Raw genomic sequence first — 13,461 nt, 5'->3', positions numbered from 1 at the left:
GCTGATGCAGGGGACACGGGTTCGTGCCCCGGTCCGGGAAGATCCCACATGCCGCGGAGCGGCTGGGCCCATGAGCCATGGCCGCTGAGCCTGCACGTCCGGAGCCTGTGCTCCGCAACGGGAGAAGCCACAACAGTGAGAGGCCCACGTACTGCAAAACAAACAAAAAAGTATTTGGGGACTTTTCACCTCCCACCCTATGAAATTTTGAATCATGTATATGATCTATGTAAGAAGAATACTAAAGAGGTTGAACTCTTTATAGCCGAATACAGCCTTAAATCTGCTTGTACAGCATCCACTGACAGAAGTAATAGTCGTGCCTCAGACTTAACGGGTTGCATGTGGCCTTGGGGGAGTTACTACCCTTGGTATGCAAGAGTGCTTCCTATTAGCATCACCGGAACTCAGTATCCGTACTCCATGTGTATCCACAAAAGGGAACTTGAGACCCACCGTTATTTTTAACTTCTGACATTAATGATCATATGTGTACTGCTGAATTTAACTCAGTGTATTTCAGGTAAGTGAAAATGGTGCTTAATATAGTCTTTAGAATGACTTTCAGGTGTTTTCAACTAAAAACATATATATCCAGAACTACTTTCTTACAGAAATACAAGTAAGGCTTGTGATAATTTGCCTCCAAACTTATTTCTTAATCTCAGCAGTATCCAAATGAGTGAGGAACATTTGACTGACCCTTGGGCCACCTCTATTACTCATTGTACTCTGGAAGCTCTTGGTGAATGTTTACAATCATGGGATGTAGTATTTCTATTTGTACTTAGAATCACATGCTTACCTAGAATAATTATGTGACAACAGATAGAAAGACTTGCTCTGTTAGTAAATATGCAGTGTGTACTCTATTTAAGGTTCTGTGCTAGTTTAACACAATTGAATGTCTAAGGGTAACAGCTGCCACATTTGGGGGACAGGGCAGTAGGGAGAATGATTTCCAACCCTGTGATTAAAAGTATAAACCATAGAATCTACTGTAGTACATTTCATCATCTAGAAGTTTTACTTTTATAAAGATGGTGTCTAGAAGATGTTGCTAATGTATTTTCCTTCAACCTGGGGAAAAAACTTTTTAAGTATATTAATATTCCTGTATGGTTAGTTTTTAACAATTTTTTAAAATAAACCTTATGGATACGACATACTTTACGTGTTTTATTCAATGCTTGGGTAAGTGTTTTAAGTTTTTGTGCTGGAGCTAATATATAGAACATTTTTGTCTGAATTTAGTTGAAAGTCAGTATCTACTACTGATGCTCATTCCTTTAAATAATATCTCACGTGAAACTTATATTAACCAACACTTGACACAGACTGTTTATGCCTTTAATTATCTTTGAACACAGAATACAACCTCATAATTAATTTTATGCCACTTTTTAGAAGTTGTCATTTGTTCTTTTTTAGTCTACATTCATAAAACATTTTAAAGATTATATTGTATATTGTACATACATTGCTTATATATGTTGACCGTTCATTTAGAAAAAAGTTACTGAATGAGTAATCTTTCTATGGTGCTGCTACTACAAGGTTTATTTCTAGTGTTCTATAAGCCCCTTCTCATCATAGCAAAGGAATGACATCCTGCTCGTCTTGTAGATGTATTCCTGGCATCTTCCACATATTCAGCACTGAAAAATGAAGAGAGCATTTTTGGAGCACTTGCAGTCATTACTGGGGCCTGGGTTTATGTGTCTCACACCCTATGAGATAAGGACCAGCAACCTAACCAACCAGATAAAGAAGCCAAGATGTAAGTCACAGTGAGTAAAGGGTAAATTTGAACCAAGCATTTACCACCAATACCAGGCCACTTGTACTACCAAGTGCTGTGAACATACATGGGAGGGAGATGACCTTACTGCCTGAGGGAATCTAGAAAGATTTCTCAGTGACATTCAAGTCTTAAAGGGTGAATAAGAATGAACATTCTTTATAAAGGCACAAAGTGTGACAGACTATTGAAGTAAGCGAATCATACAACTGGATAGAGCTGAATGAGGTTTGTAGTTTGAATGAATCTAAAAAGCAAGGGAGGGACCTCATGGTCAATGACCTTGAAAGCCATGCTGGGGGGCAGGGCGGTTGCTCTATGGTCAACAGCTTGGAAATTTATTAGAAAGCACTTTGCAAACATCAGGCTGCAGCATGCAGGTTGGATTAGAGATAGTAAACTGTACTGTTACTGCAGAGATTCTAATATGCAGACAGTGAGGACTGCCATTATGAAAAGGCAATAGAAGTGGACCTCTCTGGCCTCTTTCCATAAAGGCTTGTAGTCCTCATAGAATTTGGAAACACAGTCAATTCATATAATTGATTAACCTTAATTTTAAGCTTCACCACTTGATTTGCTAGATGGGTCTAGTCTGTGCATTTATAAAATATAGTTACTGTCACCGAATTTTAGAAAAGACTTTACACCACATCAGATTTAATGGGGCTTTGTTGTTTTTAAAGGTGACACAATAGTAGTAAACAATGTCTAATTTGGTTCAGCTAAAAGATGAAGTATTGGCCAATATCAGCAGGTAAGTTGGGGAGAATGATCAAAATTAACATCTCCCCAAGGTCCTAGTACTCAGGAGGGGCATTATGATAAGTTTTCAATTTCAATTTAAAATTTAAATTATGCCCAATAAAGTTTATGGTAAGAGTTAAAAGTAATCAGTGTTGGGCTTCCCTGGTGGCACAGTGGTTGAGAGTCCGCCTACTGACGCAGGGGATACGGGTTCGTGCCCCGGTCTGGGAGGATCCCATGTGCCGCGGAGCGTGCGCGTCCGGAGCCTGTGCTCCGCAACGGGAGAGGCCACAACAGTGAGAGGCCCGCGTACCGCAAAAAAAAAAAAAAAAAGAATTGGATGAATGAGAATGAATAAGACAGAATGGATGATGTATATTGATGAAAAGTTAATGAAATCAGAGAGCTTCATCATTTAAAGAACAAGGAACATTTTCCTAAGGGACCATAAAAGTCCTGGAGCAGATGTGTGCGTCTTAAGAGATGGTGGTGGGTGCAACTGGCGGAAGAGTGTTCCTGAAACCAGAAGCTTCGGAAAGGAGAGAGAGGCCTGTGGCTCGAGTGGATGGTTTCAAGATCCCTTTGTGCTAGAAGATGAATGTTCAGGGAAAATAAAATGTACATCTTCGGGGATGGCATCCTGCCTGTCAAAAGAGTAGGAACAGAATTAAGGCTTTTAAAAACATAGCTGTCCTACTCTGGGAATATTGCCAATATTTTGAAATAACTGTAAATGGAAAGTAACCTTTAAAAATTAAAAAATTTTAAATTAAAAAAAATAGCTGTTCTCATTTCAGGACTTTGCCTAGTTGAGGAACTGACAGAATGAAGGTTTAGAAACACACAGAAAAATCTTCATCAGAAGTGCATTCTGGCAATTCTCAATCTGATTTATCCCTACCTCCCACTCCCCCTTGACAAAGGGGAGAAAATTCCATTAACTGGTCCATGTATGGTTTAATAGCATAAGCAAAGGAAGAGGAAACATTGCAAATGGGTTTATGTTTCATTCGTTTCCTGAGGCTCCTGGCGAGGGACTCAGCTTGTCCTAGATGTTCCTTAGTTGTTGAAATCATTCTTGCTTTCTAGGCTGAGATATTTGGAACATTTTGCAGGAAGAAGAAAAACAGTTGTTAAGTCATCTTCCAAGGGGATGTGTTTGTTGTAAGTGCTCTGGAGACTTTCCAGCCACCACCAGGGAATAATTATTGTTACTGTTGTTTTGAACCTTGCACCTCAGTGACTGGTGGTGCTGACGTAAGTGGTATCTAGCCAATATTAAGGGGAAATGGATTTAGAAATTAACTAAACCGGCACTTCCAAAACACGTTGTTTTCATGACTTTGGAGGGTCATCTGATTCGGAGGGAAAGCAGCTTCCTGTTACAGGGAAAGACTGTCTATGATCTATTCTCAAGAAATGATGGAAACAGGAAGTTTTCATGTTGCTCTTTCCATTAGAGGTTAGTCCCAAAGTGAAGGTGACGTGGTGATCAAGCAGAGGCCAGGAGGAAACAGTGGAGCCTATGGATTGACAGTACAGAACCAGGAGCGGACCTGGAGTTTTCAAATTTGCAGCAAACTGGAGAAGCATTAGACAAGGGAGAGAAGGGACGTGATGAATGTTTGAACACATCCAATCACTAAGCAATCTTCTACTCAGCTGAAACAAGGGGAAAAGACGATATTGTGAAAATTAAGCCAGCATTCCCATTTTTAGAAAGAAGACAGCTGAGTCCTGAGAAATACAGCTCAGCTCCCATTCATGGGAATAATAGTTATGATGTATTAATGCCAGTCATTATTCTGAGTATTTTTTTTTTTTTGTGGTGCCAGGTGGCATGTGGGATCTTAGCTCCCCAACCAGGGATTGAATCCGTGCCCCCTGCAGTAGAACTGTGGAGTCTTAACCACTGGACCGCCAGGGAAGTCCCTATTCTGAGTATTTTACATGCACTGTTTCACATATTTGTCACACAGACAACTCTGGTAAAGACCACCAGCATGCCCATTTTACAGATGAAAAGAAAAAAATGAAACATGAAGGGGTTAAGTTACCCAGTGTCACACAGCTAGTTCATGGGAGAGCCAGGATTTCTTTAAATCCAGGCAGCGTGAGCCCAGTCTACTTCTTAACCACTATGCCTGTAGTATCATTTCCACATCAAGCCATATCCAAGGATGTATGAGGAGAAAGCAGAGGAAAGTATTCTAAAGCTGAAAGTCTCTGACTCTGTGCATGCATGTGTGTCTGTTTTGATCTGTTTCTGGTCCCCAGCCTCCTTTCCCCAAGTTCTAATATTCCATATTAATGCTTATAATTACCAACTGTGCATGACAGCCCTGCCTGGTTATTACCGTAATTTGAGTTTGTGGAGAAGGCAGTTATGAAGCAAGTAGTTGGCAAAAGTAACCCACAATCTGGGAGGTTTTTTCAGATGAAGTTGCTAAGAAGAAAATACATGGTTGGGAGAAAAGAAAAGACTAGAAAAGATAAGCTGGGAAATATCAGAGGTTGTTTTGTGTTGTTTTGTTTCCACAAACAAAATATTATTTGGAATATTGATATGAGAAAGATGAACGTTAGAAAATTAGAAGATTTGTGCTTTCGGTATTGGAATGAGTGCAATATTGCCCTTGTTTCTGAGTAATATGATGAAGTAAAGACTCCTGGGACAGGAGCCCAGGGATCTGGATTCGAGAAAGAACCTTGCCATTTGTGAGCTGTTATCTTTGATAAATTACTTATTCATGCATTCAGCAAGTGACTGTTGGATGACAGTTATGTGCCTGCATTGTTCTAAATGCTGCAGGTGCTGTGTTAAATTACAGACCCAGCCAGCCACTCCCCTCATGGAAGTTATAATGTAGTGTAGGAGTCAGCAAACATTTTCTGTAAAGGGAAAGATAGTAAATATGTTAGGTTTTGCAGGCTATACAGTCTCTATAGCAACTACTCAATAGGTAGGTTTAGTGCAAAAGTGACCAAAGACAATATAGAAACAAACAGACGTGGCCGTGTTCCAATAACATTTTATTTACAAAAATTGGTGGTAGAGCAAATTTGCCCAGCAGGCTATAGTTACCCAACCCCTGATCTAGAGGAAGAAACAAACATGAACCAAAGAATTATGCATATGGTAACGTGCAAAGGCCCTGTGGCACAGAAGACACATATAGGTTAGTGGGATTGACAGAAGGCCAATGGGGCTCTTGCTAAGTGCGTGAGGGGAGTATCGTGTGAGTGAGGCTGGAAAGGGAAGGAGAGACAGACTAGCAGGTCCTTTAGGATACTTAGGATTCTCATCTTTACATGTTAATAATTGGCAGTCATTGGATTATTTTAAGCAGGATGGAGATATGATCAGATTTGAGTTTCAAAAGATCACTCACACACACACACAAAATCACTCACTGCAGTGTGTAAAATGCATTGGATGAAATTTTCTCATCTGAAACATGAGGATGGAGATACGTGCCATGTGTATCAGACAGTTCATAATGATAAACAAGTGGCACACATTGCATAGAAGTGTTTTATAAAATATAAATTATATAGAAAACTACATAGTAATGTTTTACAAGAAGCAACACAGTCAGAAGTTCATATACGTAGTTTTGAGTTCTCTCTATGAACAATGGCAGCCTGAACTCATGAAAGAGGTCATTTTGTTTATGTTAACAGGCTTCCTTCACCAGGGTACCTACTCCTCAGGGTGCTCACGGAAGAGGAGGAACTTCTCTCACTCTCATTCCGTCTCTCTGTTCTGCCTTCTCTGAAGCACACCTGGGTGCTGCCTGCAGCCCAGGTCTGGCTCCAAACCTATGAATATTTGCCAGGTATAAAAGCTTCTCAAGAATGAGATGGATCCTGAGGCATCCTCCCCAGAGAAATAGGATAAAGAGAATTTAGTGGGTAAGTTCCTTTTTTCCTGCCTTAAGTTTGTTTTATGTATATTAAGCAAAGTGAGAGTTGTATCGTTATAGAGAGCGAGCGAGCACGAGGTGGGTTCACACATTATTGAGATTGGCTTCAATTTCATTTAGAGCCCAGGATTTTGGATTCATTGTTTATCATGGTTTTATTTGCTTCTTGAAGAGCAGTCTATGACATGCCCTTTTTCTTAAGTGTTAGATAGAATTTGTGTTTATCTTTGTATTCATATTTTTTGCATTAACTAGCAAAGACATATTGAACAAGCTAAAATGTACCCAGTTTCAAATATCATCTGATGATGCTTTGATTAAATAGAAAAGTTGGTTTGAGGTACACCACGTTTGATACATGGAGAGAAGTTGAAGAAGATAAAACTTAGCCTGTAATTACCAACTGCCTCCATGAATGTTAATGGCTCTTCTGTATTGTAAAGCATTTTTCTCATTTTTTTTTATATATATATATTTTTTTCTTTCTTTTTTTTTCTTCGGTACGCGGGTCTCTCACTGTTGCGGCCTCTCCCGTTGCAGAGCACAGGCTCCGGCAGGCTCAGCAGCCATGGCTCACGGGCCCAGCCACTCCGCGGCATGTGGGATCCTCCCGGACCGGGGCACGAACCTGTGTCCCCTGCATCACCAGGCGGACTCTCAACCACTGCGCCACCAGGGAAGCCCTCACGTTATATTTTTAAATGCTGCAATAATTCTGAGGTAGATTTTTTTATAACCTTATTTTATGGTGGAGAAAATTGAGTCTTGGAGAGTTTAAAAACTTGTTGAAGGTCCAGAAAGTGATGATGATGGTGGTGGTGGTGGTGGGGTGTGTGTGTCCTAACCCGTGCTCTATACTTTATGTTGCTAAAGAAGTCATACCGCAGGTTAGAAATAGAGAACGCATTTGGCATTATTAGCTTGTAAAAGAAAGTATACATTTAGAGGTATATACCTGGATTGAAAAAGAAACTTTTCTCATGAAGTTGACCTAGCAACATGGATATACTGGAGGCAGTGAACATCATTTGGAAGGTGCAAGTGGGGGGGTCTCTTCGAGGGTACTCTTGATTATCTTTTTAAACAAGAAGTTTCATGAGACTTTTTAGTTTCCGTTTAACAGGTTGAGACATCAACTGGATAAATGGCACAATTGAAGCTGTATCACCAGCGAAGTATTTTAAAGTGCTCATGGGTTTACTTGGTGCTGGGTTTTGACTATAATGACAAACCCGCACTATCACAGATCAAACCGAAATGGGGCTTATTATGTTACAACTTCTGTTTCATATGCTTTAGGCAGTTTGTGAGATGCAATATCAGTCCTTCTCTGAGATTTGTGTGATAAGTTTGCCCTTGCCCTCCTCCTTCTTGGACACATTAACAAGACAACATCATTTGGTTCTTCAAGCTGTACAGAAATTTCCACTCATAATGTTGCGAGAATAAAATGAATAAATGAGTCTTAGTTATAACCCCCAGGTTTGTCCCAGCTTTCGAAAGCCATTAGGGTGCATCTCTTCCTGACTCCAAGTTCGGTGTGGTCACAAGGGTAGATCAGAATGTACAGAATGCTATAAGTTAGGGCTTTTCCCCTGCGTCCTCACTGCTATTAGCACACCACTACTCATCAGCCTCGGACATAAAGTCCTACCCCTTTCTTTTTTTCTTTCTTTTTTTTCTTTAAGAGTTAAAGTGAAGTTAATTGGAATCTTGATCATCTCAGTCTTAGAAATCTTCTCAATGTCAATGTGCAAAAGAATTTTCCTGGAGAGTTTTTTAAAGCTCAGAGCAGTCCTCACCTCCAGAAGTTCTCCTCCTTAGGTCTGGGATGGACTTGAGAGTTTGCCTCCAAGTAAATTCCTAAGCTCATGAGGTTGCCAGACTGAGACCACACTTTGAGTCGCACGGTATTTCTTTTCAGCAATTCTGCATTTTTCCTAAAAAAGGTTCTTGACGCAAGCTGTGTGCATATTTCAGAGAAAAAGGCAGGAGGACAGATAATTTACAGGTGAGGAAAAGATAGTGTTTACCTGTTGGGTTTCACTTTAGATTTTATGTTCGGTGCTTAAAATCCTTGATTCGCTGGAGAAAGGGCCGGGAAGTTGCTGAGACTATTTTACTGACTGTATCTCCACAGGATCAGAAGTGAACAGGAAAGAGGGAAGAATTTGTAATACTGTCGATCTCCCCAGGTCCAGGGAAGGTGCCTGTTCTTACTGCACACGCCTTTCATTTTTCCCCTGAGAAGCACCTGGTCTTTTCTGCTCTGAAAACACAGAGTACTTTTTTTTTTTACTTGACATGATTAGTTTTCATTTTAAAATTGCTTTTTAAAATTATAAAGGTAGCAAAAAATAAGAAAACTCTGAGAAGTATAAACCAGTCATACTTCCATCACTCAGAATGAATCCCTGTTAATATTTTGGTTAATTTTTATCCAATATTTTTTCTAAGCATATTGTTTTTGCTAAGAGAGATCATACCGTCTGTATAATTTTGCATCCTACTACTTCTTTCTTTTAACAATATACCATAGCAATTTTCTCATGTTTTTGTACCTTAAAAAATTTTATAATATGATATTGTGTAGCTGTATCATGATTTGCTTAATTATCCCTCCATTGTACTTTCAGGGTGTTTTTGATTTACCACTCTTATAAATAACACTATCGTGGGAATGGGCATAAATCTTCAGGACAAAGTATTTGCACTTGTTGCTATTGGTAGTTATTTCAGACAGGACGTGGGGCTGGCGAGAGAGGAGAATGATGCAAGGAAAACATTTTCTCTTTATTTTCTTCTTATACTGGTGTGGGGGGCTGAGGGTGTAAGATAGTACGTATGAAGGAGAAAATGCGAAGATGTACATGTGGTTCTCAGGTTAACTGACTCTCTTGAAAGCAAACAGAATCTCCTCTGATGGATCGTTATTTCCAAACAAGAAGCTTCAAACAGATCAATAAGTCTGTCTTGTTGCTGGGCATCATTCTTGATAGTTCAAAGCATCGAGGGTGCCGCCCGCTTCATTCATTCAATGAATGAATCCAGAATCTACTGTGTATCAGGAGACAGAGATGTAAAAATAAAACGCCTGCTCCCAAAGCACTAAAAATCTACAGGAAAGTTAACTAAAAATTACAGCGTACTATGAAAAGTGATGATAGAGGGTGTTTTAGAAACTCAGAAGAAGAGCTCCCAAAGGTGAAGGTAAGATTGGAAAATCTTCCTAGAAAAGAAGGTGCGAGAAAGGAGAATGTGGGATGTGAATGGGGGTCTGGGGGACACAAAGGCCCATGCAAGGCAAAAAGAATGTGAGGACTTCGGTGCTTTCTCTACTGTGGGGGATGTTTATGTGCTGTTAGCATGTGACCTAATCACCTAGACCCAGAAGTGAGAAAGCACAGCGCTGCCACTTGAAAAGCTCAACTACGGATAAGCTAAGAACCCCTGTGTCAAGCCTGGTCTTTGAATGGCAGGTTTGGGAGTTGCTGCTGCATTTGACTGATGAGGATGGAGCCCCACTGGATTTACCATGAGGAAGCTGCCGGGCAAGCTGCCTCTGGCGGAGGGGGAAGGTCACGAAGCGGGGCACACGAGGGGGCTTTAATTGTGTTGGCAATGCTTAAATTCTTTAGCTGAAAGGGGGTATATAAGGTATGAAAAACATTATTTTTACACCTTTTTGAACATTCCATTTCAAAATATATCTTAACTCTTTCTTAAAAAGACCAAATGGTAAAAAAGAAACTTAGTATAACCGTGTCTGAAGTTCACGTAACTACTAAGCTCAGATCATCCTTCTGTAGTTGAGATGTAAATCTGACAGTTTAGAAGACTCTTGGGATTATGGAATTTTGTAGTCCTAGGAGTACAAGGATGATAAAATCATCATCTAGCTCTGATTTGGTAGTTTTGCACCAAAACTCTTGTGTCTCTCTTTCTCCCTCTCTCCCTCTATCTTTTTTAAGGTTCTAAAAGTTATCTGAAAGAACTTACACAGTCAGTGACCAGATCGCTTTAGGAGGTAGAAACCTGCAGGGGTTAGGGTTTTATTGCGTGTTCTCCTTGAAAATGCAGTTCTTGCACATAGAGAGGAGCCATCATCTGGATGGAGCAGAACATCCACAAGTGATACTTAGAATTCCATCTGGAAAAATAAGTCAATAAAGGAAAATTTTAAAAATATCAGTTGTCAAAGCAAAATTGAACCAGACAAAATTAAACAGGCAAGAAAGCAAAACCTTAGACAAGCTTACTGCCATAGGAGAGAAGCCAAACCTCAATCTGAACCAACACCACTGAAACAAAGGGGTGTGGAGTTTTGGGGGGTTTTGTTATTATTGTTTTTGGCCACGTCACAAAGCTTTCGGGCTCTTACTTCCTCTACCAGGGATTGAACCCGGGCCCCAGCGGAGAAATCGCTGAGTCCTAACCACTGGACCGCCAGGGAGTTCCCCAGGGTGTGGGGTTTTTAAAGACTGGAGTGCGCTAGTGAGAAAGCATGAAGGGCTTTGCGGGGTGCTTATAGGCCGTCTGGGTTTGGTTTGCTAATAAAATTCTCACATCTTTATGACAGGGTGTGTTTTTACAACTGGGAGCATGGTACCTACAGAAGTTAGGCTCCTACTGGCCCACAGAGACTGGGAGCTGGGGATGCTATCTACCTGATGATTACATTTCAAGAGAATGGCTCCCAGGTCCTTGAGAAAGATAGTCCCAGATTGTAAAACTGGCAAGAGGCTTTTAAAAAGACTTACATCTCAAAGGGGCAGAGAAAGGATTTACAAAGTTAAGCGTTCTAAAGGAAATGCTCAAGGGAAACGGAAATCTCTTTAATGGCGAGGCAAGCCGAAGGAAATGTTAAGACCTCTAGGAAAATCCTAGTCAGTGGCCTGGCCGACTAGAAGGCCTCCTGATGTGGCTAATAATTCCTTTACATGTAATTTATTTAACTCTCACAACTAGTTATTGTTGGGTTAACAGAAGGAAAGTAAGACCTCAGCAGGTTGAGTGACTCATGAGATGTCATCTAGCTTTCAAATGGCGGCGTCTCAATTCGAACGCAGGGTCCCCCGACCAAGGACCTGCACTTTCCATCCCTGTGAGGCATTGTCACCTGTCTGTCCCTAGGCTGGCTGTGCTAAAGCTCTTCCGCCTTTCTGTCCTCTTCTTTCTGAGCATTCAGAACAAGCAGTGAGTTTCCCATCTTCAATGCTAGCCTGCCCATAAGTATCCTCTGGTCTCTGTGTGAATCATTTATTGAGGTATGAGATACATACAATAAAGTGCGCAAGTCTTAAGTGCTTGGCTTGACAGACTGAATACACAACAGACAAAGGCTGGACCATATCTAAAAATAGAACTCTGACCACCAACCTGCAGCAACCAGCCCAGAAAACCAACCTTTTATCTAAAATAATCAGCCCAGGAAGCCGGCCTGCTTGATGTCAGATTCTCAGGAAACCACAGTTGTCGGAAGCTACATAATTACTTCTGTAACATTCAGCCCCAAATGGCCAGGACTTGATTAATAACTGACAGCTCCCCTGCTTTTTGTCCCCGATTCCAATTTAGGTCCAACAAAAGAAAACCAAGCAGGTACCCCTACACCAGTTACGTAGGATGCTCTGCTTCTATTTTGGCCACCTACAGCTTCCCTAGGCCAACAGCCTCCAATCAGGGCACACCCCCTTTTTCTGCCGTAAAGCTTTCCCACTCCTCTGCCTGCCTTTGAGTCTCTGCCAAAACACAAGTGATAGAGGCTGACTCTTTTGTGAGAGCCTGAATAAATACCCTTTGCTTTTCTAGCTGGCTGGTCTTTGTTTATTTCCACAGGCTCAATATGTGGAAGTCTATGCAATCACCACCCAGATCAAGACATGGAACATTTCCAGCCCCCTAAAAAGCTTCCTTATCTCTTCCCAGATAATACCCAACTGACAAAACTCCACTCACTACCTAGAGACAGTACTATTCTGACTTTAAACATAATAGATTAATTTTGCCTCTTCCTGAACGAAATGATACAGTACGAGGTCGTACAGTACGTACTCTTAGACGTGGAATCACAAAGTGTGTCTGTTGTGTCTGGCTTATTTTGCCCAATATTTTATCTATGAGATTCATCCATATTTTGAATACTGTATAGCAGTAACCTTGTCTTTTTTCTTACTGAGTAATCTTTTATATGAACATACCACAACTTTATTTATTCATTCTACTGTTGGTGGGTTTGGGTGGTTCTTCATTTCTTGGATTTTACGAATAAAATTGCAATAAACATTCCTGAGTATGCTTTTCACTGTAATCAACACTCATTTCTCTGAGATATTACTTAGAAGTTGAATCCTGAGTCATAAAGTGTGTGCTTGGCTTTAACAGATACTTCCAAATAGTTTTTCAAGATAATTGTATTAATTCGCGAACATGAGAATTCCCATTGCTCCACACCCTTGCTAAAATGTGGCGTCGTCAGTCTTTAGCATTTGCCATTCTGGAAGCTGTGTATTTTTATCTCATTGTGGTTTTCATTTTCATTTCCCTGATGTGTAATGTACATCATTCGGTTTTGGTATTTTAAACACTGTCCTGTTACCTAAATGGCTATTTCTGCTTCGAGAGGAAATGGCTATTTACAGTAACACAGATCTGTGGGCGTGGATTGCATATAGAATTGATCTAATATTTAAATACTGTTGATCAAGCCAAAGTTGGGAAATAAGCCACCAAGTCACCTAGTCTGTTTTATTTCCTGAAATTCATTTCCACTTCTAAAGCTATCTAAGTGCAGTTAGTGATCTAGAATATTCTTCCTTATTTCCTAGCCTCACGTGAGTTACAAATCTTGCCTTGAGTGTTTATCCCTAGTCCTAGAGGGTATTTAAGTCCCCTCTGGTGCTAGGGGCTGCATCTAAGCTCCAGGAACAAAGCCCCAGAGGCGTGCCTCGACAAATGAAGCTTAGTTTTGCCTCACTGCCTAAGATT

The sequence above is a fragment of the Phocoena phocoena genome, chromosome 18 (assembly GCF_963924675.1).
Source record: "Phocoena phocoena chromosome 18, mPhoPho1.1, whole genome shotgun sequence".
Taxonomy (NCBI): domain Eukaryota; kingdom Metazoa; phylum Chordata; class Mammalia; order Artiodactyla; family Phocoenidae; genus Phocoena; species Phocoena phocoena.
Note: the sequence above shows the minus strand (reverse complement) of the source record.